The 15,907-nt window shown below is 38.5% G+C and overlaps 1 protein-coding gene across 1 annotated transcript in view; it reads right to left on the minus strand.

The window, feature by feature from the left end:
* Nucleotides 1-9,444, minus strand: part of LOC130924420 (neuronal acetylcholine receptor subunit beta-2-like) — a 53,492-nt gene extending 44,048 nt beyond the window's left edge. The window contains exon 1 of the mRNA XM_057850978.1: nucleotides 9,257-9,444. The gene's annotated coding sequence lies outside the window, so the exon portion shown is untranslated. The remainder of the gene's footprint in view (nucleotides 1-9,256) is intronic.
* Nucleotides 9,445-15,907: the final 6,463 nt, after the last annotated feature.

Raw genomic sequence — 15,907 nt, forward strand, 5'->3', positions numbered from 1 at the left:
TGATTTATTATCTTTATCTATGCAGATTTTGACTGTCCATGTTAATTGTTTATCTGTTCAGCTCACTATTCATTGAGTCATACATTTATCTGTTGACAAGTGCAGTCACGAGAGCATATTTAACATCAAATCTCATCTGAACTCAGATTCACATCACCACACAACCAAGAGATTTCATGGCTGACGCACCCATGCAAACAGCGCAAAATGAACCCCGTCACAACCAAGCCAATTGGATTAACCTACCATCTCGTTCCATTACAGACACTCCCCTGCGGTCCCCCACCTGTCTCATCTAATGAACATTATCTTTGCAGCCTAAAAGCAACCGAGAGAAGCAGTGGGAGGCCAAACGCAATCAGAGTCACTTAGAGCTCATTTTTAAGTCAAAGGAGCAGCACGGCACACAATGCACATAAGACACACAGCAGCTAATAATGTATGTGATATGTAACTGGGCCACCAAGTACAGAGAGTTGTTTGTAACTTGTGCCAAATAAGGCAAAATAATCAGTTAACTAAACACTTGCACACGCTAATGATAGGAACTAAAAGAAAATAAAAAATACTCCTACTCTTTATTTTTTAAGTATTTTATGTAAATAAAAGAATTATGAAAATTAAATAAAAAAAATAAACTGTTGCTCTTCACTGTAGAGCAGGGCTGGCACTGGACATAGGCGAGCAAGGCGGTTACCTAAGGCCCTATCTAGTGGAGGGGGCACCAAATTGCTTTGGGTGGAAAAACACCCTGAAAAAAATTCTCATGCTATGCTTCCTGAACGTTTTCTAGCATACGAAGTCCAGTTCAATTGGCTACCGTAATTTTTGGACTATAAGCCGCTACTTTTTTCCCTCATTTTGATTCCTGCAGCTTAAGAGTCCAGTGTGTCTTATTGGTTGATTCATGTTAGTTAACAGCAAACACTTTATTTGACAGCGGCGTCGTAAGATTATCATAAGACCGTCATAATTATAACATGACACTTTCATGTGCATTAATAAATGCTTAAGACAGATTTCATTAAGTGTCCAGTCTGGATCTTTTACATCCATTCCAAAGTGAGATAATTTGCCGGATGACACCTAATGACATCATCTGTCATAAGCATTTAATCCAGTGTCATGACATTATTATGACTGTCTTATGATGCAGCCGTCAAATAAAGTGTTACTGTCGAATATCTTTTGGTGTAAAGATTTCATAATACAGTGAGGGCAGCTGTGGCTTACAAATCCAGTTCAGCTTATCTATGTATAAATACCGGTTTTGTGTCAAATTATATGGGTTGCAGTTTATAGTCAGGTCCACCTTACCATATTTGCTGTTTCCAACCTGAATTGGAATATTCACCTGGTATTATGTGACACTAGCGAGGATGCGAGGAACAATTCTCGCTTACAGCATGAAAGCAATCCTACCTCACATACAATCAGGGGTCGCGTTAACCGAATATTTTCCGTCGTTGACCGATTTTTTAAAACGGTGACGGAAAAAACTGAACTCCATCTGTCATTTTGACAGGTTGCAATTCACACCCCAGACCACAGGGTGGCGAGTGAGCATATTAATTAGCTATTGTCTCTCTTGATGCATGACGTCGTTGGCCTTACTCTGAAAAATGTCAAGGCAACCGAGTGTCCGAAGTTTCTTCAAAAAGCCCCAAAACGACGATGGTGTTGATAAAAGAGAGACTGCACAAGCGGGCACGCAATTCAAGTCCATGCGCACCAGGAGGAAGACTGCGTTCAGGCCACAGCAGGTGAACTGTTAATTTCATTTATGCCAAACAAAGGGTCACCACAATGTCGTTATCATCATTTTAAAAATTTAAGTGACGGGTAAAAATAGATTATGACCGGATTTTTATGACCCTGTCAGTCAAAATGACAGACAACGAAAAAGTCTAGCGCAACCTCTGCATACAATGCCAAATTATGGCAGGTGATTAAATCAAAGGTCATTCAAATTCACAGTTTCAGAACGAAACTAAAGTTATCACATAGCAAAAAACACTGTAGCATAACTAGCAATTATTGAAGCAACTGGAAAAGTAACTGAAGAAGTATTTTGCACAGAACATGAACCAAATGCCTCCTAGCATTGCATGCTGGGAGGCATGAGTAGCAATATGTTGTACAACAATATTGACAGCAGATGGCAGCAGAGCTTGTCCCTCTCTCTATAGGGAAGTGAGAGTTTGCATTGAGCAGTGATGGCCAAATGAAGCTTCTTGACAAATGAAGCTTTGCAACCAGTTCATTCAAATCTTCATGGTGGTTCATTTGCTCTATGCTGCTATCAAATGGTCTTGAAAGCCAAGAGGTGAACAATGTTGAAAAAATGATATAAATGTGCTTGTGTTACTGTATCAACAACATGCAACATGTGCTATAAGGGCAATTTGCTATTTCATTTTATTTTAAATTAATAGCTTTCCCGCAGTGTTTTGGCTTTAAGTTGTCACCCTTTCAGTTTTGAAAATACAACATTTACAAAATGTTGTCTCCTAGCAACGCTTTCGCCTAGGACACCTAGTCACCTACGGTTCGCCCTGCTGTTGAGTCAGGAGAACAAGTAAAAAAAAAAAAAAATAGACTGTATGAATAAAAAATCCCTTGTTGCTTAATAACGCAGACATATGTCTCTTGGTATGACTGCAAGACTGGTAGCTTGTCATGACAAGTCAACGTTCTGATCCAGTGGACAGAATCAGAGTGATGCAGCAATAATTGCATCTCATGGTCTACTTGCATCTGTTTTCCATACTCCTCTTCAGGATTTCTCCTCATGTTTTATTCAAGTTTTATTTGGACTATTGGTAACCTTTGTGTCCATTAATTCCACTGTGCCTATGTTGATTTTTTATAATTTTCATCCTCAGGTAGTTAGTCTTGTTGAGCACTCAGTGACAGGTGGAAATTCTTGATTTGCCTGTTATACCTGGAAAATAGCTATTTTCATGGCAGCCCTCCAATACATAAAGCTCCTCATGTCGTCTTAGTTTAAGCCAGAAAGCACAAAAAAAATTGCAGCGTAATCCAAAGCCAACAACCATCTGACAGACTTGGACACGTTATATGTGTTGTAGTGAGGAAATGTGACATTTACCACTTTAAACCATGTTCCCATGTCAAATTCACGCTATATCTAAAGTGTGGCTGGGTAAAAAGTCTCTCTGACAAAGAAACTCACAGAAAATCATGGCATGACAAATTAAATTAAGCAGACCTGTGAAAAATATCACTGCAAGCCCTCCTAGGCATAATGGATTGGACATCTAGCACCATCTCCAAATGAGTTGAAAGGGCGTTTGCAATGGTAAAAATGCAAGCTAGATTTGAATGTCCTCTGACCAAAGCCAAAACCTCCAATATGAAATGACCTCTATACAATACCATAGTGTCATAATCATATTTCTCATGGGCCAAATTACAGTCATTGTAGGATCCACAACGCTAAAAGGCCTTCAGTACGACGATCTCCTCGCTCTGTCCCCCTCGCGCCCGCCGGTCAACGGGAAAATAAAACTCTCACGCCGCTCTCTTGAGTTTGTTACTTTAATCCAACAAAAGGCGTCAACAAAAGAGCAAACTGAGAGTTTCAAAAACACAGAAAGTAAAGAGAGATTCTAATCCAAACAGGAACAGAGAGAGAAAGAGACGTCAAAAACTGTTTGGGCCCTAAGCTTCCTAGTTCTTCCCTTCACGGCAACTGACTCGCACACCGAGCCACTTTCTCATATATCGTACGACATGACGCCATAAGTCCATCCCACGAAATCAAACAACAAATAACAATTCTGTCTCATATAACCAAATAACAATTAACAACTTGTTTTATACGTCGTATGACATGACATCGCAAGTCCGTCCCACGAAATCAAACAACAACTAACAAATCTGACATTCCTGGGGAAACTTATCGAGACGGTTGTGTTCGACCAGATTCAGGTTTTTATGATGCAAAAAAATCTTTTTAACTCATTTCAGTCTGGAGTTAGGCCACAACAAAGCACCGAGACCGTGCTTATCAAAGTCCTAAATGATATTCGTCGAAATAACGATGCAGGCAAATCATCTGTTCTTCTACTATTGGATCTCAGCGCCGCATTTGACATGGTTGATCACAACATACTACTCAGCAGACTGGAACAGTGAGTAGGGCTTACTGACACTGTTCTTCAGTGGTTCACATCTTATTTACATGACAGGGATTTCTTTGTGTCAATCGGAAACCATCAGTCAGAACGAACCAAATTCACGTGTGGAGTCCCTCAAGGGTCAATTCTTGGACCACTCTTATTTAACATCTATATGCTTCCCCTAGGTCAGATTATGGAGCAGTATGGCATCTCCTATCACATTTATGCGGATGACACACAACTTTAAATTTCTGTGTCCCTACATGTATATAGTCCCTTAGTCTCCCTGAGTAAATGCATTCATCAAATCAATGAATGGATGTATCAGATTTTTCTCCAGTTAAATGTGGAGAAGACAGAAGTGATCATTTTCGGGTCAAAAAAGGAAAAGTCAACGATAAGCAAGCACCATAGCACAATTTCACTTACTGCTACAAATCAAGTCAGAAATCTTGGCGTAATTATTGACTCAGACCTAAAATTTGATACCCATTTAAAGTTCGTCACTAAATCTGCTTATTACTACCTAAAAAAATATAGCCAGAATTAAGGGGCTTCTGACTCAACAAGATATGGAAAAACTCATGCATGCATTCATTTTCAGCAGATTGGACTATTGCAACGGTATATTTACAGGTCTTGATAAAAAATCAGTCAGGAAGCTGCAGCTTGTACAGAATGCTGCGGCCAGAGTCCTCACAAATACAAGGAAACTGGACCAAATTACACCGGTTTTGAAATCGTTACACTGGCTTCCAGTGAGTCAAAGAATAGATGATAAAATACTACTGCTCGTCTACAAAACACTTAATGGCCTTGGACCCAAATACATGCTTGATTTGTTAGATTCCTATGAAACATCTAGACCCCTAAGGTCATCTGGAACCGGTCTCCTGTATGTTCCAAGAATAAAAACCAAGCAGGGTGGAGCCACATTTAGTTATTATGCTCCTCACCTCTGGAACAGGTTACCTGAAGGTCTGAAGTATGCTCAAACTTAGCTCCTTTAAATCAGGGCTAAAAACGCTCTTGTTTAGCAAAGCATATCCATAACTATCCATATATTTCAATCTATAAGCTTTCAATTCCTCTTGTGCTTTACCTCCATTTCTAATTTCAATTATTATTAGTAGTAGTAATTTTTTTTTTCTTATTCTATTCGTCATTAAATGCGATTTTTATGTATAATTTTATTACCTGTTTCGATTGTCTTTGTTTTTACATTTTACTGATTTAATGTGATTTTTATGACCTTCATGTAATGTAAAGCACTTTAAATTGCCTTGTGTTAAATTGTGCTATATAAATAAATTTGCTGTGCCGTGCCTTGCCTTATGTAACCAAATAACGATTAACAACTTGTTTTATAGAACCAAATTAATTATTTACAATTAACATAAATATTATCCAATTTGTTATTTTAGGCACGTACAGCCATAGTTTGTATAAAATTATTAACTCACTGTCCGCTACTTATAATGATAAACAAACAAGATCTGGTCTAAAAATGAATTGTTTTTACATTGATGATACAGTAACATTGGCATTTTACAACTTAGAAATTTCAAACTAGAGGAAACAAATCTTTTTACTGTTTGAATATTATTATATGGCTGCTATTGATCATTTTAATCGCTGCTGTCCTTCCCAGTAGAAATGAATTGGACGTCTGTTGCCAATAATGGCATTGCAACATGATCATTCAGTGCCAGCCATCTCAGTTCAGTTGTTGTAATGCTGTCAATAGCTGTTAATGAATTAAATATACACAACAAATTGAGTGATACATGTGTTTTAAATAAGAAAAAGAAAAGACCTGAATTTGAGGGGCATGAGTTACTTTTGCGGGCCATACAAAAATTTTGTGCCAGGCCATATCTGCCACCCCGCGAGTTTGACACCTGTTTCTAATACGATTGTCGTACAAGTCTTATACTGTTGTAATAAGAAGAGTTGAGAGAAAATGTGATTCCTGGAGTGAAAATGAGTGCAGCATACTGGAGGCTTGCAATACCTATATCCAAGGGCGTAGATTTGCATGGGGAGGAGAGGGACATAACACTACCAACTTTGCAGGATGCTCAAATTGTCCCCACCAACTTTTAAGCAACCTCATTTGCAGTATATAATGACTTCAGTTATTTAGGTGCTTTAGATTGTCTTTGTGTATATTGTAAGGATAGAATTGACCCCACCATTATTAAGTGAATTATTTTCATTATGTTCAGACTTACATTTATCCCTTTTCACTTGCTGAATGAGACAGTCTGTTTTTTCCTCAACGCACGTTTGATTGGTTGATGAACCCCCCACCCCCACACACAAAACAAAAATCCCGAACTTCCGCTATAAGTAGTTTTTGAAAACAAAGGTTTGAATTGTACGGTGTATCACCTGAACCAATACATATGAAAGTTCGTATAATTTTGCATTGATCATTTAGCCCATCAATTAATTAGGTTCATTTTCATGAGAAATGTAGCCCTGACCCCAGTTCACCCAATCTGTTTGGTCTTATTAATGTCCCATCTCCAACAAAAGGTGTACATGCAGGTTTATGCTGTTATATCATCCCTACTAATGTTGAGACCAAATTTGCGTGCTTGCCTATGTAGACATTATGTTAGACATTAGGAGTATGACAAAATATCGAAATGGTGATATATGGTGATACTTTGTATCACAAAAGTTAATCGATATGCTCCTGCCAAGAATCGAGATATCATTTTAAAAAGGTGTCAATGCCTAAAAAAATAAATAAAAAGGAAACCAACATGTTGCTACCAAAATCTTCCACCATAATAGTGTCTCAGTTAACTCTAAAGCTGCATTGACTGTGCACGACGCCGAATCCATTTAGACTGGGAACGTTCGTTCATTCGAAACCAGAGCATTCACAGTCATTCTGTCCGAATTTCAGGCCATTTACAGGTCATTTCCTGTTGAGTTTGAGTCACTGCCTATTCATTTGGGTGATTCCCAGGTCACTTCCTGTTCAGTAACTCAAGATAAACAGAAAGTGACTCGTAAAATACCCCAAAATCAACAGGAAGTAACTGAAAATCAACACGTAAATGACCTTAAATGACCTTAAATAGCCCCAAATTACCTTATTGCCTGGCATTGGCTTCCACTGACGGCCATAGACGTTCAATTCGTTTGAAGTGGGAGGGATGGCCACCCTCCCAGTTCAAATGGATTGGATGTCTACTAGTGATAGACTCATTCTAATTCACAGCAAAAGCTTGTTTTTCTGTTTATTAGTTGTTTGTAGAATATTCTACAATGATCTCCTGACCAATGTATCGATAATCGTTGTATCGCCATATTGTTAGATCATCATTATCGTGAGCTTTGTATCGCAAATCGTATCGTATCATGAGGTACCAACAGGTTCCCACTCCTATCAGACATATCCCGGCATCTTAATTATTATTATTATTTTTGTTTTTTTTTTCAACCTGTCCTGTTCAGCTGCTTGACACGGAGAATGGGAGAACGCAGCCCATCCCTCCTCCCGCAGCCCAGCAAAGGGTCCATCGTCATCCCCCAGAGCATCTTTATTATTAGTAGTTGTAGTAGTAGCAAATTTAGTTTTTTCAGTAGCTTATGTCACACAGCGCAAACATCAGAAATAAGTGTGAGCACTTTGTCTCCTCTTGAGATAAAATCTACCTGACATTGCCACTCCCTTTGAAGCTCTCTCAACTATCCATACTAGTGTTCATGTCACTACTGTCTGTCTGTTTCAATATTGTATTTGTCTCCTCTTCCCACTTGGCTCACTTTCTCACACAAGTGTGTGATGTAATGGCTGTGATCAATTGTGACAGGTAGGCTGTTCTCCACGAAATGTGGGAAATCCTTTTCAAATAAATAACTTTCTCAGACATTAAGTCTTCATTTATGGTACAAACAACCAGGCTACTTGATGCATGAACATTAACCCTCACACTCACAGTGCTGGGTGCAGGTACGTACAGGTTTGCAGCGTGATGGAAGAAAGAAAGCAGAAGAGGGCTTGCAAGTGTGAGTGTGACCCTAAACAAAGCAGGCAGGGCCCTGTGCCCTTCTTTTCTTTTTATAGATACATAAGAGCAGGATGGAGATTCCATGTAGCCTGTCAGCTTGGGACAACACACGTATACACAGACACAGCCTTGCATGTTAAAGCATGCTGGGGAGGAGCGGAAAGTTAGAGTGGATGTCATATTTTTCCATAATGGCTGAAAAAATTGAGCGGTAAGAGTTATTTTTTTGCCCCTAAATACAGGTTTAATTTTGTTCTATACTTTCAATGGTGTGAAAAGTGGCCAGCTACAATCCAAACCAGCAACAACTTCTCAACAAAAGTTTCTGTTGTCATCGATTTTTTTTTTTTTTTTTGGAGGGGGGGGGGGGGGTAAGACAGGAATGGTTGGGGAAGTATCTTGCCCAGCTCTGCTATGATTAATTAGCAGGGGAAATACTGAAATGAGGAACTGTGCCTTGTAGATGGCAATGATTGGTCACTTTGAGTGAATCAAAGGAAGAAAAGGGCAGGGGGCTATGAGAGAAAAAGAGTGGAAAAGGGTGAAGCACTGTAAGTCGCTCACGAGCAGCTCACACTTGAGAAAAATGTTTGTCACGGTTGATCTACTAAAGAGAGTGTCACAAAAGAGGGAAAAGATGACGGCAGTCATTTAGATTCAGATGTGGAAGCAATGGCGAGACAGATACGCTAGCATCTTGTTTTGTCACAGCCCAGCACATCATCATAAAGCAATTTTCAGCTTACCGGAACTGGTATCCTTTAATGAATGGTTTCTGTGTCAAATGTGAAAATGTTATACCAGTAACTACTTGGGAATACTGATTATTTTTGCTATTAATGATATTTTTGATGTGTCACTAAACAAAGCATTTTAGAGGGACTGTGAAATCGAAGTCAACATTAATAAATTATTTGATTGGGACAAAGAAAATAGTGTTGTTTAACAAGACTGACAAATTTGAATGATTAAAAACATTGCTAAGAACATGTAAGTAGGCTTCAAAATGGGGTAAAATATGTATAGCTATACTGTGTATGCACTGTGAAATGACAATAAAATAAGTACTCATCTTCTTACTCAAGTGACCTAAGTCCTGGAGAAGGCTGTGGCGATGCTGAAGTTGCAGATTCCAGTGTGGTCATAGACCGAAATCGCAGAGAGCCAGCATAGGGTGCCAATACTGCAAACTGCGTGGATGTGTGGGACATGCAATGCAGACCTGTGTCTCCTGCCAGAGAGGAACTGCTACTGGCTGTTCCACCAAGGCCTCTGAGGAATCAAAGACTAAATAGTATATATACTGTGTGTGTGTATATATATATATATATATATATACACATACATACATATATATACACATATATACATACATACATTTTATGGCCTGTTTTGACATTTACAGAAGGAGTATCTAACAAATTTTTTTGTAAGTAGTATACATATAAGGGCTGTCACACGATTAAAATTTTTAATCGAGATAATTAATTAATTTTAAAGCTGTGATTAATTAATCGTAATTAATCGCAATTCAAACCATCTCTAAAATATGCCATATTTTTCTGTAAATTATTGTTGGAATGGAAAGATAAGACACAAGACGGATATATACATACAACATAATGTACATAAGTACTGTATTTGTTTATTATAACAATAAATCCACAAATGGCATTATTAACATTCTTTCTGTTAAAGTGATCCACAGATAGAAAGACTTGTAGTTCTTAAAAGATAAATGTTATAGTTACAAGTTAGAGTAATTTTATAATGAAACCCCTCTTCATGTTTTCGTTTTAATAAAGTAGAGTTAATATAATAATAAGTAGAATAAAAATAACAATAATAAGAATAGAGTGACCAAAGTCTGAGTACTAAGTTTTATGTGTATTTTGCATAGCTATTTTGATTAGGAATGCCAGTTCACTTTGCATTGTTGTTTAGCTGTGTGAGAATAGGGCCTCGTTACTACAGACTGAAGTGCTTTTCTTTTTGTGAATTTTTTTTTTTTTTTTGAGAGAGATGGGGATATTATTTTTGTTGTGCTTTCACGAAATGATACTTTTGTTTGTTGTGAAGGAGTTGCCGATGCTTATGCCAATAAACGGCGCGGTCGAAAGAACACCTGTGTCCACTCGCCTTTATAACTTACCCAAAATACAACAAGAGACACATAATTGCCACTAAAAGAAAGAATACTTACAGAAATATGTGTGGAGCACAAATAGCACAATGCAACAGCATAAATGTCTCACAACTACTAATTCTCCCACTAATAGAAGGAACAACATTAGTATGGAACGACGCTGCCCCCATGCGGCCGGTGGCATTCTCTTCACTCTTAATGTCCATAAACGGCGTCATTGTAATCTGTTTGAGGCAATGCGTGATTAATTAGAAAAATTAATTAACGCCCGTTAACACGATGATTTTGACAGCCCTAATATATATATATATATATATATGTATGTATGTATGTATATATGTATGTATGTATGGCAGAAAACACAGACAAGTCTGAAAAAGCAGATTCTGCTGTTGCACCCCTCTTTAAAATAAACTGCTGTATTTTAAGCCAAAAGAACAGTTGTGTTTGATAGAACAATATGTCTATATGCTGCCATAGCAGATTCAAAGCGCATTAAGCCCCCGAACTATTTGTAATTTGTCCGTTTTACCCTGGAAACCCCCGTTTACAGACGTCGCGCAACCGCTTTTGTTTCAACCCATAAAAAGGTCAGTAATTATATTTATTATTCGAAATGTCTGTCATGTTTAGCTTAGAATCAATAATCAATGTCTCAAAATTTAGTTTAAAAAAAAAAAAAATTTAATATTATTCCCTTGCATATTTTAAACTTTTAAACAAATTACGTCACAATGAAAAAAATGGTGTCTGTAAAAAGGTCACGGATATCTACTTCATAACTATCGCTTAGTTGTATTTTTTTGTTACCGTCGCATTTCCCCAATATTTTGGATGATTAATAATCACTCCAAACAAAGAAAACTTTAAAAATAAAAATTTAAAAGCGTAAATACATGAAAAAGAAAATCTCAACCACTCCTCAATGTCTGCGTTTTCTGCATCGCGACCCTTCCTATATTACCATGTTTCACCCATAAAATCCCCAAAAATGGCTGTGGCCATTCACATCTGTGTCTTGACACTCGATGATACATGCTACATGGAGTTTTTGGATCTAAACAAAGTAAGTATCAGATAATATCTCGTTAAAATCAATGCGTCTTTAATTCTGCTCTCGCGTGCTCTCACCTCCAGTTAGGGTTTTGCTGTTTAAAAAAAAAAGTTGTTTTTTTTTTTTTTCATTTTTAAAATGGATTAAAGTTGACTCAACCTCTGTCTTGTGTCCTTGTGTGTACCACATTGAGCATGGAGAAAAGAAAGAACAAAGAACTGTCTGAGGACTTGAGAAGCAAAACTGTGAGGAAGCATTGGCAATCTCAAGGCTACAAGTCCATCTCCAAAGACCTGAATGTTCCTGTGTCTACCGTGTGCGGTGTCATTAATAAGTGCAAAGCCCATGGCACTTGTGCGAATGACAGAGAAAGAACCTCGACTAATATCGAAACAAGTTCAAGATGTCATGCAGTCCGAGGGTCAACAGTATCAACCCGTACTATCCATCGGCGTCTGAATGAAAAGGGACTCTATGGTAGGATACCCAAGAAGACCCCACTTCTGACCCCGAGACAAAAAAAGTGTGAGAAAGCTGGGTCTCTCTCGGAGGTCATGGGTCTTCCAGCAGGACAATGACCCAAAACACACTTCAAAAAGCACTAGAAAATGGTTTGAGAGAAAGCACTGGAGACTTCTAAAGTGGCCTGCAATCAGTCTAGAGCTAAATCCCATCGAGCACCTGTGGAGAGATCTGAAAACGGCAGTTTGGAGAAGGCACCCTTCAAATCTCAGAGACCTAGAGCAATTGGCCAAAGAAGAATGGTCTAAAATTCCAGAAGAGCATTGTAAGAAAGTCATTGATGGATACCGGAAGCAGTTGTTCGCAGTTATTTTGTCTAAAGCTTGTGCTACCAAGTGTATATTAGGCTGAGGATGCCAATACTTTTGTCGGGCCCGTTTTTAGAGTTTTGTGTAAATGATAATGATTTATTTTTCATTCTCTTTTGTGTTTTGATATTACTAACATCGCATTTGTAATTGCAATCATTTTCTGGGAGAAAATGAGCATTATCTGACAGGATTGCAGGGGTGCCAATACTTGTGGCCAGCAGTGTAACCTTTTTGACCATAGTATGTTGAAAGGACAAAAACGACTATTACTATATCTGCTATTTTTGTTGAATTATCAAATATAAAACAATTCAGTCTTGTTTTTTTTCTGTTGAATGTTTATCCTAACAACTTGAATAATTATGGTCACGCTTCAAGATGTTTCATTGAGCATGTTTGGTTGTGAATGGGACATCAATATTACAAATTTCGGCAAACCTTTTTTTTTCTTTTTGAGTCCAAAATGTTGATTATAATTGATCAGTGGAGAAAACATCTGTTTGGACATGAATGTTATGGTGTCCTGAAAAAAAATACACCCAATCTGGCCATTGTGAACATTTTTTTTCTTTGAAACGTAAAGGCAACATCAAAGGCATGCAAATTTGGACAAAATAGACCCCCCACTCACATGACGTCACAACCACGCCTCCGCGCCATATTGTCCGTCAGGTCGTCGTGTTTACGCATTACCGCTACGTAAATTCCTCCTATTATGGCGTGTTTTTCTGCTCGTTAACATTAATAATCATAATGGTGAAGGCGTGTGTGGCGGTTGGTTGCGGTAACAGAGAAGATAGAAGGAGAGACTTGAAGTTCTACCGTATTCAGAGAGACCCGGAGAGGAGAGCGAGATGGACTGCTGCAATTTGACGAGAAAACTGGGCACCAAACGATCACCACAGATTATGTAGTAGTCATTTTATATCTGGTAAGATGCATTTAATATATATTTAGAGGGTTTTGGGCTGACAACCACAATTAAGATCATTGCGAGGCTAATTGCCGACAACATACAGTTTCAAATTCAAGATGCTTATTTCTTCCACCATCATTATATTTTGAATAATATTTAGCTGGTACCAAGTGAAAGAAGCTGGCCTCATCTACGGATCATCAGTTAAACAGGTGTGTCCAAACCTTTTGCAAAGGGGGCCAGATTTGGTGTGGTAAAAATGCGGGGGGCTACCTTGGCTGATTTACATAGAACAATATATTTATACAAATTTTAGCAAGCCCTTCTGTGTGTCACATTTGCTTTATTATTTTGTTTAATTCATAATTTCAACAATCTCGTCTTTGTGGCGTTCTCTTTCGACACTCGGGCTCTTGCGAAATACTGCTGCTGTGAAATTATACTAGCTTCAAGTTGCTATAATTCCTCGCTGCGTATCTTCCCTGTAATGTTGTCGTAGATGTCAGCGTGTCTTGTTCGGTAATATCATTATCGTGTCACATCGAACTCTTTGGAAAAACAGCGACTGTCTCTTCGCAAATGAGGCAGACACAGTTGTTGCGTGTTTTATTGAAGAAATAGTCCAATATCCACCTATCCTTGAAGCATCGGCCATCGCAGTCAACTTTTTTAATTTATTGTTGCCATTTTAGAAAATTGGAAGTAAAGGGTCACACGGGGTAATGTTGCTTAGAGTGCTGCTCTTAAAGTTTTTCAAACTTTCGTGAGAATAGGCTGATTTTGTGTGGACAAGATAGTTGTAGATATCAGGGTAGCAGATGTCAGGCAGAGAGAGCGAAGACAACGGGTCGAAAAATATCGATTTAGGCATCAATTATTGATCTGGCGAATGGATAGCCTGAAGCTTTTCCACATAACGCCTTTTATGCAACATATCCAATGAGTTTACAGCGTCTGAAAGCACCAGGGCTTCCATGAATTGCACTATAAATTGCACGAAAAATTGAAACCATTGAGAATAAGGATAAACAATGACGGACAATATGGTGGCCGGATACAGCGACACGTCATTGTGTGACATTGGTGAGTGGGGTCTATAGGCTCAGGCGTTAAAGGATTAAACCACGCCCCACTCAAGTGCAATCTGTCGGTCAGTAAACTAGTAAACTAGATGTCTGTTCACAAGAAGCTTGTTTCTTATGTCAACACAACTAATCTGCCATGCCAGTGAGGTTTTTTGAGCGCATACAAGGTATCGGAAGCATCTTCCTCTCCACCACATTTTCGGTATTACTCCTCTTGTGTTCGAGGAAGATCACCTGCTGTTGTGCCGTAGTTGACAGTGTAGCCACTTCGACATTGTATCTTAAGGCCAAAATTACCCTTCATCTAGCTGCTACAGGTATCCAAAAGTAACACAAGAAATTCAACGATCACCTGGCAAAAGCGTAGTCGACAGAAATGCGCCTACTGTTGGCCATTGCTGTACGATGCACTGCTGTCTGGCTCGCCAACAGCCCACATTACCTAAGCACATAGAAACCCGACGAAAGATGCATTTTGGCAGGGTTTGGACCTAATTCATTGAAAGCCATCACTACAACACGCCTTATTATGTAAGTTCCTGCCCACTTTGGTCTTCTCACACACCCACTCATCTCAGGAGTGTTGAGGAGGCACTGCCTGTTTGCAAAGCTGCTGAAGTCAGCCAAACTCACATGTTTTTATATGACTTCAGCCTATTTTAAAAGAAATCCGTAAGCATTTTAGAACAAGAATTTCAACAAATTCATGCCCATTTCATGAAGATTGATGGTAAATAATGTACACATTTCTGAGTTCTTCTTACAGAAGGTTGCTGAGCCACACCAAGGCTAACAAATACATGGGTTATTTCAAGACTATTTATCTTAAATACAATTCATAATACATTGGTACTCCCATTCTTGGCAGAGGTCAAAAGACAGTGGAAGATATTGAACACTGATCATAGTAAGAAAAGGAGGTGCATGGTAGAATGCGTTGAAGGCCGTTTTGAATGATTTAGATGCAATTTGGAAAATACGACCGTAATTTTCACTCTATAAGGCGCACCTGACTATAAGCCGCCACCCACCAAATTTGACAAGAAAACGGCATTTGTTCATAAATAAGCTGCCCTGGACTATATGCCGCAGCTGTCCTCATTGTATTATAAGTGTCTGTCATAAGACCAAATGAACCACCATGAAGCTTTAAACCAATTGGCTGCAAAACTTCATTGTTTCAAAATGCTTCATTTGGCTATAACTGTTTCCTTGGGGAAGACAGTCAACCTCTGCTGCCACCTGCTGTCAATGCTGTTGTTGTTCAACATGCCTCCTCACATGCATTGCAGCGCTACAGATGTAAATAACAATCAGAATTCATGTTCTGTGCCAATTATTTCTTCAGTTACTGTTCCAGTTGTTTCGTTAATAGCTAATTATGGTATTTGGTGACACTTTATTTGACAGTGGTGCCAAAAGACATCATTAGACGATCATAATTATGACATGAAAATTCCATAAGCATTAATAAATGCTATTGACAGATGTCATTTAGTGTCGTCTGGCAAATTATCTCACTATTGAATGGATGTAAAGGATCCGAGCAGGACATAGATGGAGTTAGTGACATAATTTCACCAGTGACACTTAATGACCCCTGTCAAAAGCAATCAGTAATGCCCATGATAGTGTTATATCATAATTAAGACAGTCTTATGACGCCGCTTTCAAATTAAGTGTTACCCATTAACCCC

Source organism: Corythoichthys intestinalis, chromosome 11, assembly GCF_030265065.1.
Source record: "Corythoichthys intestinalis isolate RoL2023-P3 chromosome 11, ASM3026506v1, whole genome shotgun sequence".
In the NCBI taxonomy this organism is placed as follows: Eukaryota; Metazoa; Chordata; class Actinopteri; order Syngnathiformes; family Syngnathidae; genus Corythoichthys; species Corythoichthys intestinalis.